Consider the following 15,421-nt stretch of genomic DNA (forward strand, 5'->3'; position numbering starts at 1 on the left):
ATGAGTAGTACGAACACCTATTCAAGAAAGGTCGTTTGTGGTAGATGAGTTTAATTGGTTGATGAAGTGAAATGTTTCTTTTTAAATATATTTTTTGCGGGTATAAAGAGTTTTATTCCATAAGAATAGGGTTACAATCGAGAGGCAAAAGTTTCTCTATATACGGTGGTCCACGATCTAGCCATACAACAGTCACACTCTCAGTACGACTATACATTGTCAACCTTTTTTTTCCGATAAAGGGTGGATTTATTGACTCAAAACGAAGTATATACATTGTCAACCTATCTGCTACCTATTTTGCTCACACTTAATCTTCTGTGGAATAAACTCTCGATCTACCATAAGATACTTGATCTCAGCTGCCAAATGCCCATATGCTGACCGGGATAGATTGCCACCAGTCTGGGTCGTCAATGCCTCCGACGAGTCCGATTGGACAATTATAGGAACATCATATTGTTGAATCGCCAGTGCCATACCTTGCATCAGTGCATGCACCTCTGTCTCTAATGGATCGTTACAACTAAACATGCATCGATACGTAGCAAAAGTCACACTGCCATCATGTCTCCTCAAGATTATGCCGGCCGCTGCCGAGCCATCCGTCGAAGAAAATGCCCCATCAACAGAGAGCAACCTGATTTGTCGGCGGTGGTGACCATGGCAACGCTATGGGAACCACGTCAGCATGAGTAGTTGGGCCGTCCTCCGTCAGCGGCATCTTTCCCTTCATAATTTCCTCTGTGCTATATCTCCTGGATAGATCAAGTGAAAACATATGACTCTGAAGATAGACATTGGAAATAGAGGGAGACAGGAAAACATGTAAATCTGAATTCATTGTTGGGTGGAAGGTTTAAAACATGTAATCAATGTACTACACACTGCATTTTTTGTAAGGGCAACCACGGCGGGCAAAAGGCAACCTGAACCATTTTTATTTCTTATTGTACAAAAAGAGAAAAATCAGATACAGGATCGTACTTATTGGAGGACCAGGAGGAACAAAGAAGGAGAACCGGAATGATCCACGTCTACCAACACCCCCGGTTCCATGGGAAAAAGCCGCATGAAGTGTGTTCGGATTAGTCGAGAGGAAACCCGAAATCAAGACTACAAGAAGGCACATGTCACCCGCTTTGCTCAACCGGTCACCCTACACTCTATGGAATTAGGAGAGTCACGATCCCCATCTAATTAAGGGGATCCCTTCACTGAGGTCACACACGACACAGAAAAGCACCGACGCTACCAAAGGGCGATGCTCCACCTGGACGACTATTGCACCTCCTCTTGACCTCCACCGATAGCTATCACCAAATGAGTGACCCTAAGCGCTATACAATGCGATGAGAAACACAAAAACCATCGTAGGATACTACATTGAAAGCCGAGACCTCACTGCCAGCACGAACATCCCTTAGGAGAACCAACCCATGTTGCAAAAAGGACCAAAAACTTGGCAAGCAGATGCATAGCACTGTCTCCACCACTACTTACCGAACAAATGCCGCTACACCTTCGTGACTAACCACAGACCCAACTCCACCTTGATCAAAGTTTACAAAGTTTGAATTCAAAAGTATACTATGCCCTGCTCTAGGTGATATTCTAACAGAGGGTGTACTACGTCTTGATGCAGTGAGGTATCGAGTGGGCCTGGAGTGGCCTCTGCAATTACTTTGACCGATATCTCATGCAGCTAAGTGATGCGTCGAGCTGAGGACCGATGGACCGTAAAGACAAAGATACAATTCCAAACGATTCCGATTCTGACGTTCATGCATGCATCCAAAAATGGCGCAATTGCAATGAACATCACCTTTCCGTAAAGCAGCGTGGGTGGCGCACATAAGAGGCCGCCGGACCCCAGCGGACATTATAGCTAGGGTTAGAACGGATCGGATCAATCATCAAAGGCAAACAAACCAATACCAATTCAGAACAATGCAAAATGAACCACCACGACGCGCATGTTCTTTCTGCGGTATCGATGGAAAACATAACGTGATCTTGAAGAGGCCGCCGTGTTGTTTAGTTTAATCTGCGGTTGCCATGCACGCGAGGGTCGCTCGCATCTCCCCATGACGAGACGGTAAACCAATGAGCGGCACCACCTGCTCCTCCTCCGTATATGGACCATGCTACGTTTAGAGATTCTTGCCCTAGGTCTATTTCTTCCATGGCTACTGCCGCAGCTCACTAGCTAGCTTTAGCTTCAAAGTCTCGAGAAAGAGAGAGGTGGCTTCGCCCAAGTGGGGTGGTGGTGAAGATAAATAGATAAGCACGCGCGGGATGGATCGATTCCTGAGTCCGGATCGACCAATCTCCTGTGCCTACGCCTACATGGACACCAGCGCCTCCCAGCTTTCCGAGTACTCATGCATGCGCATGGAGTAGAAAGCATAGAGATGAGCAAGAATGCATGCGTCCGCATCGTAAGCGTCGACTTTGCGTCGGTTCTCATGCGCACCGATTTGCTAATCATCTGGTAGCCCTACTTTGATACTTTTATCACTTTGTTTCCATCTAACGAACAAATATACTAGTAGGGCATCTCCAACAGTTTGTATATTAGCTTGTTGATGATAAAATATGCCATGTCATCAATCAACACCTTAACATACGACAACTCCAATAGGTTGCAGACGTGTTGCTGCGGGAACTTTTGATAAAACAATGTACGCTAAAAAACAACAATGGTTTTGCAAGTTAAAAACAATGAAAAATATGAAGCGTACAAAAGGAGAAAGAGTAAACTTCTGAATTGTTGTTAAAAAAATGGCATTTCTAATAAAAAATATGAAGGATAACTACATAGGTATGCTGCAATCATCCAAGACATATAATGTCAATAAAAAATCTAATGTGAAAAACTTATGACTAACATACATTAATTGATGATGTCACGGTGCTGCATGCATAGATTAGTGCAAAAAAGTATATTTCTTAAATGCATAACTTGCTTATGTAGTATGGTTCTATGGCTAGGAAGAAAAAGTCATGACTTATAGCTATTTAAGAATAGAGGATACCACACAAACTTTTTTATCCTTTTCTCGAAAAGGAGGTTATAACCCCCAGCCGTTGCATCATTGTGATGCACACAACCATTTTGTTAGTAATTAGGCAAAGTATAGAACAAGTAACCACAGGTGAACCATTACAAGATATGAAAGAAAAACACATACAACTGGGTCAGCTTCTTCCACAACAACATCTTCAAGAAGGAATGAACGCCATCGCACCATGATTGCCATGTTCGACCAAAGACGTGAGACAATTATATTGATCCTGATTGCTGAAACTAACCACCAAAGGCCAGTACAAAGTAACGATACAAGTCCGCCGTTGTTGAGCTCGGCCAATCAAAGCCAGAACAAGAGTTTTCACCCTGGACATGAAACTGGGTTTCAATCTTCATCTTGAAGACAGATCATCCGGAAATCACACTAGCTTGTACACGGTACACCACGCTACACCAGACTCGCACTAGGGAATGAGTGGGACTTCTTCCACCATAGACCACCATATATCATGCAAACTATACCTTTAGAAATTTCTTTTCAAATACAAACTCGTTGGTATACCTTTTTGACGATATGATTCATATTTCTTTGGTTAAATGGGCTGGTCTCAGGGGATCTTCGGTCTTGATTGTAATTTCCCTTGTTAGCTAGTGCTTCTTTGTCAAAGCCTAAGCATTATGTTGTCTTTTCAGTTTTGTCAGGTCAGTGTTTACGTGGCTTGTACTATAATATTTATGATATAAATGATACATGTGTTGCTATGCAAAGAAAAATGGCGGATACATAGGAACATGTGTGAGCCTTCCACACAAGTAAGTTGGGAGTATGAACTATGCATATTTGTTTAGTACTGTAGAGACGTCACCAGGAATTGAACATAGGGGAAGACGAATCCGACGATTTACATACTCTTGCATATTTGACAAGTTTTGAACAACTATTATTCTTTTAGTATATACTTTGTTTGGTATAGTAGCTACGGGTTTCGTACTCCAAAGTATTTATTTTGTGCTTATGGTTTTGCATCACGAAAGTTTGTCAAAGCTTTTTGTCCTGACGAAACCAGATAAGCGAGGTATTTTGGAACCGACTAAACGTTGATCGCGTCAATCCAGGGATTGTAGCATCTTAGGTATGTTCCGGAGTATAAAAAAAAGTCATGTGCTGATATGACCAACACTAAAGTTGTTTGTACCGACGACCACCACGATGTACAAGACGCTGGTCTAGGTCAAGTTATGGCAGCTCGGCTTGATAATATGATGCATCCTAGTGAGGAGAATATTAAGGTTGAACCAGAGTCAGTTGGTATTGTGCAAAATACAAGGCGTGAGAGTCAAACCAGGCTAGAGACATTTATTTTAGCAGATAAACAAACGAGTACTGGTCCTTATGAGGAAGTTAGATTTTTCACGTACATGCATGGAGGATGGAGATACTATTACTCTGGGGACCAATTAATTAATGTGGAGGATGTGTTTGCTGCACGTATATGGTTCAGACGACGGGGGCTGGTCACAATATTTTTGTTCATATTTTTACCTCTCAAGAAACGTACGAGCAAAGGAAGTTGTGCATGTCGTAAACTCTCCTTGAAGGCTGTTGGCTGGGGGCCACCAACAGCGTATACGACCATGTTGTTACCAAGGTAGAGTCCTAATAGATTATTCAGGCAAGTTTTAGTCAGTTTATTAAATTTGATATATCTGCTGAGATGTAAAAGGCAGAAGTTGTTTAAATTAGTAGAGGTCAAGATAGATGGGTTGAGTTTGCCACGCAAGTTAGATTGGTCGACCACTATATAAGGTCATATATGTGCGCCATGTAAAACAGGTTATATTTTTATGAATAGACACAATGTGTTTTTAGGGTAAATACCCATATCGAGTTTTGGGGGAAGTTGTCTAAAAATCCCTAAATTTTGGAGGAAGCTTTAGAAAACCTCTGTGTTGCGATTTCTCTTCGTGGAAATTGTTTTGTGCGTGAGTACCGTCGTCGAGATTGGTTTTCTCGTGCTGGACCGTAAGGTTCAATCCCTCTACTTCGCGTACATCGCGTGCGCGGGCGAGAGGCTACTACTGCTGAAGGTGGAGTGTCGTGAAAGATCGGGCCGCAACAACGGATCGGATCTCGCTAACGAGGTTCGGTCATTATCAGGTGGTATTCAGAGCATGGTTGTTCACGACATTATGGAGAAGATGACGAGCGCAACATCATTTAGTAAGTTAAGCTATGGATTTCAGTTGGAAGAGGAAGGCTGCTGGGCCGGGCTATTTCACACCCGTGTGGTGGTGAGAGAGAGATCATGTGCCATGACGATTGATCACATGAACTTGATCAACGCCGCAAGCATCGAGATGGTGGAGAAGTTGAATCTACCAATGACACCATGTCCACAACCATACTGTTTCCGTTGGGGTCATGGAGAGCTCACTGTCACGCAACAAACCAAGGTACCGTTTTTGTTGGAAAATTATTTTTGCGAGGTTTTGTGCGACGTGATTCCGGCACCGATGATTTCATGTCACTTGTTATTGGGAGAGCCATGGTACAGAGAGCATGATGTCACGTATGATTGCAAAACACATAGATATAGGGTCAAGAGGGGTAAGAAGTGCAACCTCGTGCCAATGGGCGAAGAGCGTTTTATTTCTTGGAGGAAAGAACATCTTGAGATTATAAAAGAGCAGGAAGAACAAGAAAAGAAGAAGGCCCAAGTTGCTGAAATTTCTGTGGTTGATATTCAATCGAGTGAAGAAAATATTGCTCAAGAGGTCAACTCAAATCCGAGGACGGTTTTGATGCAAGGGGGAGAGGATGATATGACCAACACTAAAGTTGTTTGTACCGACGACCACCACGATGTACAAGACGCTGGTCTAGGTCAAGTTATGGCAGCTCGGCTTGATAATATGATGCATCCTAGTGAGGAGAATATTAAGGTTGAACCAGAGTCAGTTGGTATTGTGCAAAATACAAGGCGTGAGAGTCAAACCAGGCTAGAGACATTTATTTTAGCAGATAAACAAACGAGTACTGGTCCTTGTGAGGAAGTTAGATTTTTCACGTACATGCATGGAGGATGGAGATACTATTACTCTGGGGACCAATTAATTAATGTGGAGGATGTGTTTGCTGCACGTATATGGTTCAGACGACGGGGGCTGGTCACAATATTTTTGTTCATATTTTTACCTCTCAAGAAACGTACGAGCAAAGGAAGTTGTGCATGTCGTAAACTCTCCTTGAAGGCTGTTGGCTGGGGGCCACCAACAGCGTATACGACCATGTTGTTACCAAGGTAGAGTCCTAATAGATTATTCAGGCAAGTTTTAGTCAGTTTATTAAATTTGATATATCTGCTGAGATGTAAAATGCAGAAGTTGTTTAAATTAGTAGAGGTCAAGATAGATGGGTTGAGTTTGCCACGCAAGTTAGATTGGTCGACCACTATATAAGGTCATATATGTGCGCCATGTAAAACAGGTTATATTTTTATGAATAGACACAATGTGTTTTTAGGGTAAATACCCATATCGAGTTTTGGGGGAAGTTGTCTAAAAATCCCTAAATTTTGGAGGAAGCTTTAGAAAACCTCTGTGTTGCGATTTCTCTTCGTGGAAATTGTTTTGTGCGTGAGTACCGTCGTCGAGATTGGTTTTCTCGTGCTGGACCGTAAGGTTCAATCCCTCTACTTCGCGTACATCGCGTGCGCGGGCGAGAGGCTACTACTGCTGAAGGTGGAGTGTCGTGAAAGATCGGGCCGCAACAACGGATCGGATCTCGCTAACGAGGTTCGGTCATTATCAGGTGGTATTCAGAGCATGGTTGTTCACGACATTATGGAGAAGATGACGAGCGCAACATCATTTAGTAAGTTAAGCTATGGATTTCAGTTGGAAGAGGAAGGCTGCTGGGCCGGGCTATTTCACACCCGTGTGGTGGTGAGAGAGAGATCATGTGCCATGACGATTGATCACATGAACTTGATCAACGCCGCAAGCATCGAGATGGTGGAGAAGTTGAATCTACCAATGACACCATGTCCACAACCATACTGTTTCCGTTGGGGTCATGGAGAGCTCACTGTCACGCAACAAACCAAGGTACCGTTTTTGTTGGAAAATTATTTTTGCGAGGTTTTGTGCGACGTGATTCCGGCACCGATGATTTCATGTCACTTGTTATTGGGAGAGCCATGGTACAGAGAGCATGATGTCACGTATGATTGCAAAACACATAGATATAGGGTCAAGAGGGGTAAGAAGTGCAACCTCGTGCCAATGGGCGAAGAGCGTTTTATTTCTTGGAGGAAAGAACATCTTGAGATTATAAAAGAGCAGGAAGAACAAGAAAAGAAGAAGGCCCAAGTTGCTGAAATTTCTGTGGTTGATATTCAATCGAGTGAAGAAAATATTGCTCAAGAGGTCAACTCAAATCCGAGGACGGTTTTGATGCAAGGGGGAGAGGATGATATGACCAACACTAAAGTTGTTTGTACCGACGACCACCACGATGTACAAGACGCTGGTCTAGGTCAAGTTATGGCAGCTCGGCTTGATAATATGATGCATCCTAGTGAGGAGAATATTAAGGTTGAACCAGAGTCAGTTGGTATTGTGCAAAATACAAGGCGTGAGAGTCAAACCAGGCTAGAGACATTTATTTTAGCAGATAAACAAACGAGTACTGGTCCTTGTGAGGAAGTTAGATTTTTCACGTACATGCATGGAGGATGGAGATACTATTACTCTGGGGACCAATTAATTAATGTGGAGGATGTGTTTGCTGCACGTATATGGTTCAGACGACGGGGGCTGGTCACAATATTTTTGTTCATATTTTTACCTCTCAAGAAACGTACGAGCAAAGGAAGTTGTGCATGTCGTAAACTCTCCTTGAAGGCTGTTGGCTGGGGGCCACCAACAGCGTATACGACCATGTTGTTACCAAGGTAGAGTCCTAATAGATTATTCAGGCAAGTTTTAGTCAGTTTATTAAATTTGATATATCTGCTGAGATGTAAAAGGCAGAAGTTGTTTAAATTAGTAGAGATCAAGATAGATGGGTTGAGTTTGCCACGCAAGTTAGATTGGTCGACCACTATATAAGGTCATATATGTGCGCCATGTAAAACAGGTTATATTTTTATGAATAGACACAATGTGTTTTTAGGGTAAATACCCATATCGAGTTTTGGGGGAAGCTGTCTAAAAATCCCTAAATTTTGGAGGAAGCTTTAGAAAACCTTTGTGTTGCGATTTCTCTTCATGGAAATTGTTTTGTGCGTGAGTACCTTCGTCGAGATTGGTTTTCTCGTGCTGGACCGTAAGGTTCAATCCCTCTACTTCGCGTACATCGCGTGCGCGGGCGAGAGGCTACTACTGCTGAAGGTGGAGTGTCGTGAAAGATCGGGCCGCAACAACGGATCGGATCTCGCTAACGAGGTTCGGTCTTTATCATGTGCACCTTTCTATGAGTTGCACTGCGCATTTTTTCCAAAACAAAAAAACATTACTTACCAATGTATACACGAGCACCACGATGGTCACGCAAATGAAAACACAATTTTCTTGTGCAAACATGTTGCTCGATGTTGTCTTTATCATCACGATGCCAAGCAATATTGGTTAACTCTCTTTTACACGATTTATATCTCAGAATCAGTCATTGGTTGGGTGGCAAGTTGGGTGTGCTAGCTAGTCGGGTGATAGAAGCGCTCGTATGTTTTTATGCCTTTTTAGAAAGAGACAATGGTCACTTTAAGCACATATAAAGAGGAGCGCAAATGAACACATTTTCTCTGCAAATTCTAGATGTTGACACGTCCACCTTGTCAACATGTATCCAGGTGCGTGCCCATATGCAAGCCACGCTGGAAAAAGTACCCTAAATATTAGTAGTATGTATATGTACCTAGGCTCAAGAGGGGGCACATAATTTTCATGGGTACATTAAAAGAAAAACTAAAATTTCCTTTTGTGTTCATTTTGCTAAAAGGCCAAAGAACACGTATAAAAGTTGGCCAACCCTTATAAAGTCATCATTATGAAAAAAATAAAATTGCACATTGATCCTTTGGAAATTGATGTTGTCTCCCCCCGGCACTCGTCGGTGGTGCGTTGTGAGAAAAGATTGATGTCGCCTATGAACCTCCCAAACACCATCGGAGCCAACGAAATACTATTGATGATCAGTGGCCCAAAAAATTATGGGCTGGGCCAAAAATGACGCTAACAACAGCGATATGGAAACAGACGTCGTCTGCAGAATAAGGTGACAGAAATGGTTGGACGACCACCTCAGAACGGGCCAAACAGATCCGACGAGACCTAACCTCACAAGTAGGGCCGGCCCTGGGGGGGAGCAGGGGCGGCCGCCCCGGGCCGCCGAATCCATGGAGCTCCCTCTTGTTCGCCATGATTTCGGCAGATTCCTTTTCGCCCTGATCATGAATCGCAAGACAGCGCCTCCACACCTTGTCTAGGTCGTCCTCACCATCGACCCCATTCCCTGCCTTCGGTGGACTGTTGAGGTCCATGACCGATTTGTCCGTGTTGTCAAGCAGGTTGGAATCCAGACATTGCGGAGATTGATTCATGTTTGATTAGGGGTCAAAGACTTCAACAACTTACCCAACCGCATGTATCTTTTTATATACATCAACATGAATGCGTCTGTGATGAAGATCATCAAACGCTTAACACCACACAACGTGAACTTCATCCCTCAGCATGCTAGCATGTGTGCATCTTTATTAGAAGACTTCTCTCATAAAGAAAAAGGATATCTTTGAACGCCTTGTTTGTGGCCGTAATCTCCTCCAAGGTCTCCCAATAATGGCACCATGAACAATCATGGAGGGTATTGGTGACCTAGATAAGCTCTAATGATTTTCGCTTTACGAACGAGCAAATCCATCGCCATCAAAAGCGCTTCTCGACAAGCCAATGCTTTCATCGTCTGAATCTCCTTGAGACCGCGACCACTGCAATGTTGTTGTCTTGGTTGCTTGCGCAATGCAACATATAAGTTCATTATCGCATAACCAGCAAAACAATGTGTAAACGATTGTGGTTCGGCAAATGCTAGAAGAAAAATTTTAAGGGCCCCGAGTTTTAGTTTCACCCCAGGCCCTCAAAGTCTCAGGACCGGCCCTGCTCACAAGCTCCCTGTGGGCGCCTAAGCTGGTCGAACAACGCCCGATCGCAAGGTCCAGAGGATAAAAGACATGTAGTTTTGCCATCCACAAAGTTGGAAGACACGTTGCTACTTGCATAACACAAAGACTTAACCATATCCACCACTTCAGAAGAGCAGCAACCAGATAATCGTCCATTCTCTTGTACTCCATTGAAGAGGTGGACCAAAAGTGTGTTGGGGAACGTAGCAGAAATTCAAAATTTTCTATGCAACACCAAGATCTATCTATGGAGAGACTAGCAACGAGGGGAAGAAGAGTGCATCTACATACCCTTGTAGATCGCTAAGCGGAAGCGTTCAAGTGAACGGGGTTGAAGGAGTCGTACTCGTTGTGATCCAAATCACCGGAGATCCTAGTGCCGAACGGACGGCACCTCCGCGTTCAACACACGTGCAGCCCGGTGACGTCTCCCATGCCTTCATCCAGCAAGGAGAGCGGGAGAGGTTGGGGAAGACTCCGTCCAGCAGTAGCACGACGGCGTGGTGGTGGTGGAGGAGCGTGGCAATCCTGTAGGGCTTCGCCAAGCACCGCGGGAGAGGAGGAGGACTTGGGAGAGGGGAAGGGCTGCGCCAAAACTTGGGGTGTGGCTGCCCTCCCACCCCTCCACTATTTATAGGTGGGAGAGAGGGGGGCGGCCCCCTTAGATCCCATCTAGGGTTGGGGGCGGCGGCCAAGGGGGGGAGGAGTGCCTCCCAAGTCAAGTGGAGGCCCTCCCCTTTAGGGTTTCTCCTCTCCCATGCGCATGGGCCTTGGGGGGCTGGTGCCCCTGGCCCATTAAGGCCAGGGCGCCCCCTTACAGCCCATGCTGCTGTATTGGACGTGGTGGAACATTTTCCGGACCTCCGGACCCCTCCGGAATCCTCCGGAACCTTCTGGAAGCTTCCCGGTACAATACCAGAAAAACCCGAACTTTTCCCGGAACCCGAACAACAACTTTCCATATATAAATCTTTACCTCCGGACCATTCCGGAACTCCTCGTGACGTCCGGGATCTCATCCGGGACTCCGAACAACATTCGGTAACCACGTATATCTATTCCCTATAACCCTAGCGTCATCAAACCTTAAGTGTGTAGACCCTACGGGTTCGGGAACCATGCAGACATGACCGAGACGTTCTCCGGTCAATAACCAACAGCGGGATCTGGATACCCATGTTGGCTCCCACATGTTCCACGATGATCTCATCGGATGAACCACGATGTTGAGGAATCAATCAATCAATCACGTATACAATTCCCTTTGTCTAGCGGTATTGTACTTGTCCGAGATTCGATCGTCGGTATGCCGATACCTTGTTCAATCTCGTTACCGGCAAGTCTCTTTACTCGTTCCGTAACACATCATCCCGTGATCAACCCCTTGGTCACATTGTGCACATTATGATGATGTCCTATCGAGTGGGCCCAGAGATACCTCTCCGTTACACGGAGTGACAAATCCCAGTCTCGATTCGTGCCAACCCAACAGACACTTTCGGAGATACCCGTAGTGCACCTTTATAGCCACCCAGTTACGTTGTGACGTTTGGTACACCCAAAGCATTCCTACGGTATCCGGGAGTTGCACAATCTCATGGTCTAAGGAAATGATACTTGACATTAGAAAAGCTTTAGCATACGAACTACACAATCTTTGTGCTAGGCTTAGGATTGGGTCTTGTCCATCACATCATTCTCCTAATGATGTGATCCCGTTATCAACGACATCCAATGTCCATGGTCAGGAAACCGTAACCATCTATTGATTAACGAGCTAGTCAATTAGAGGCTTACTAGGGACATGGTGTTGTCTATGTACCCACACATGTATCTGAGTTTCCTATCAATACAATTATAGCATGGATAATAAACGATTATCATGAACAAGGAAATATAATAATAACTTATTTATTATTGCCTCTAGGGCATATTTCCAACAGTCTCCCACTTGCACTAGAGTCAATAATCTAGTTCACATCGCCATGTGATTAACATTGACAGGTCACATCGCCATGTGACCAACATCCAAAGAGTTTACTAGTGTCACTAAACTAGTTCAAATCATCATGTGATTAAGACTCAATGAGTTCTGGGGTTTGATCATTTTTGCTTGTGAGAGAGGTTTTAGTCAACGAGTCTGCAACAATCAGATCCGTATGTACTTCGCAAATCTCTAGGTCATATTGTAAATGTTGCTTCCACGCTCCACTTGGAGCTGTTCCAAATGGTTGCTCCACTATACGTATCCGGTTTGCTACTCAGAGTCACTCGGATAGGTGTTAAAGCTTGCATAGACGTAACCCTTTACGCCGAACTCTTTATCACCTCCATAATTGAGAAACATGTCCTTATTTACTCCAAGGACAATTTTGACCGCTGTCCAATGATCCTTTCCTGGATCATTCTTGTACCCCTTGACTGACTCATGGCAAGGCACACTTCCGGTGCGGTACACAGCACATCATACTATGGAGCCTACGTCTTAAGCATAGGGGACGACCTTCGTCCTTTCTCTCTCTTCTGCCGTGGTCGAGCTTTAACTCTTAACTTCATACCTTACAACTCAGGCAAGAACTCCTTCTTTGACTGATCCATCTTGAACACCTTCAAGATCATGTCAAGGTATGTGCTCATTTGAAAGTACCATTTAGCGTTGTTGATCTATGCTCATAGATCTTGATGCTCAATGTTCAAGCAGCTTATTCCAGGTTTTCTATTGAAAAACACCTTTCAAATAACCCTATATGCTTTCCAGAAATTCTACATCATTTCTGATCAACAATATGTCAACATATACTCATTAGAAATTCTATAGTGCTCCCACTCACTTCTTTGGAAATACAAGTTTCTCATAAACTTCGTATAAACCCAAAATCTTTGATCATCTCATCAAAGCACACATTCCAACTCCGAGATGTTTACTCCAGTCCTTAGAAGGATTGCTGGAGCCAGCACACCTTTTAGCATCCTTAGGATTGACAAAACCTTTCTGATTGTATCACATACAACCTTTCCTTACGAAGACTGGTAAGGAAACTCGTTTTGACATCCATCTGCCAGATTTCATAAATGCAGCTAATACTAACATGATTCCGACGGACTTAAGCATCGCTACGGATGAGAAAATCTCATCGTAGTCAATTTCCTTGAACTTGTGAAAAACTCTTTGGCACAAGTTGAGCTTCATAGACGGTGAAATTACCGTCCACGTCCGTCTTCTTCTTAAAGATCCATTTATCTCAATGGCTTGTCGATCATCGGGCAAGTCCACCAAAGTCCATGCTTTGTTTTGATACATGGATCCTATCTCGGATTTCTTGGCTTCTAACCATTTGTCGGAATATGGGCCCACCATCGCTTCTCCATAGCTCGTAGATTCATTGTTGTCTAGCAACATGACCTTCAAGACAGGATTACTGTGCTACTGTGAAGTAGTACGCATCCTTGTCACCCTACGAGGTACGATAGTGACTTGATCTGAAACTTCATGATCACTACCATAAGCTTCTACTTCAATTGGTGTAGGTGCCACAGGAACAACTTCATGTGCCCTGCTACACACTAGTTGCAGTGACGGTTCAATAACCATATCAAGTCTCCACTATCCTCCCACTCAATTTTCGAGACAAACCTTTCCTCGAGAAAGAACCCGATTAAAGAAACAATCCCTATTGATTTCGGATCTGAATTAGGAGGTATACCCAACTGTTTTGGGTGTCCTATGAAGATGCATTTTATCCGCTTTGGGTTCGAGCTTATCAACCTGAAACTTTTTCACATAAGCATCACAGCCCCAAACTTTTAAGAAACGACAGCTTAGGTTTCTCTAAACCATAGTTCACACGGTGTCATCTCAATGGAATTACGTGGTTCCCTATTTAAAGTGAATGCGGTTGTCTCTAATGCCTAACCCATGAACGATAGTGGTAATTCGATAAGAGACATCATGGTACGCACCTTATCCAATAGGGTGCAACTATGATGTTCGGACATGTTGGAAATATGCCCTAGAGGCAATAATAAAAGTGTTATTATTATATTTCCTTGTTCATGATAATTGTCTTTTATTCATGCTATAACTGTATTATCCGGAAATCGTAATACACGTGTGAATACATAGACCACAATATGTCCCTAGTGAGCCTCTAGTTGACTAGCTCGTTGTGATCAACAGATAGTCATGGTTTCCTGGCTATGGACATTGGATGTCGTTGATAACGGGATCACATCATTAGGAGAATGATGTGATGGACAAGACCCAATCCTAAGACTAGCACAAAAGATTGTGTAGTTCATTTGCTAGAGCTTTGCCAATGTCAAGTATCTCTTCCTTTGACCATGAGATCGTGTAACTCCTGGATACCGTAGAGTGCTTTGGGTGTATCAAACGTCACAACGTAACTGGGTGACTATAAAGGTGCACTACGGGTATCTCCGAAAGTATCTATTGTTTTATGCGGATCGAGACTGGGATTTGTCACTCCGTGTAAACGGAGAGGTATCTCTGGGCCCACTCGGTAGGACATCATCATATGCGCAATGTGACCAAGGAGTTGATCACGGGATGATGTGTTACGGAACGAGTAAAGTGACTTGCCGGTAACGAGATTGAACAAGGTATTGGATACCGACGATCGAATCTCGGGCAAGTAAAATACCGCTAGACAAAGGGAATTGTATACGGGATCGATTGAGTCCTTGACATCATGGTTCATCCGATGAGATCATCGTGGAACATGTGGGAGCCAACATGGGTATCCAGATCCCGCTGTTGGTTATTGACCGGAGAACGTCTCGGTCATGTCTGCATGTCTCCCGAACCCGTAGGGTCTACACACTTAAGGTTCGATGACGCTAGGGTTATAAAGGAAGCTTGTATGCGGTTACCGAATGTTGTTCGGAGTCCCGGATGAGATCCCGGACGTCACGAGGAGTTCCGGAATGGTCCGGAGGTAAAGATTTATATATAGGAAGTCCTGTTTCGGCCATCGGGACAAGTTTCGGGGTCATCGGTATTGTACCGGGACCACCGGAAGGGTCCCGGGGGCCCACCGGGTGGGGCCACCTGCCCCGGGGGGCCACATGGGCTGTAGGGGGTGCGCCTTGGCCTACATGGGCCAAGGGCACCAGCCCCTAGAGGCCCATGCACCAAGATAAAGGAAAAAGGGAGAGTCCTAAAGGGGGAAGGCACCTCCGAGGTGCC

Source organism: Triticum aestivum, chromosome 5B (assembly GCF_018294505.1).
Source record: "Triticum aestivum cultivar Chinese Spring chromosome 5B, IWGSC CS RefSeq v2.1, whole genome shotgun sequence".
In the NCBI taxonomy this organism is placed as follows: domain Eukaryota; kingdom Viridiplantae; phylum Streptophyta; class Magnoliopsida; order Poales; family Poaceae; genus Triticum; species Triticum aestivum.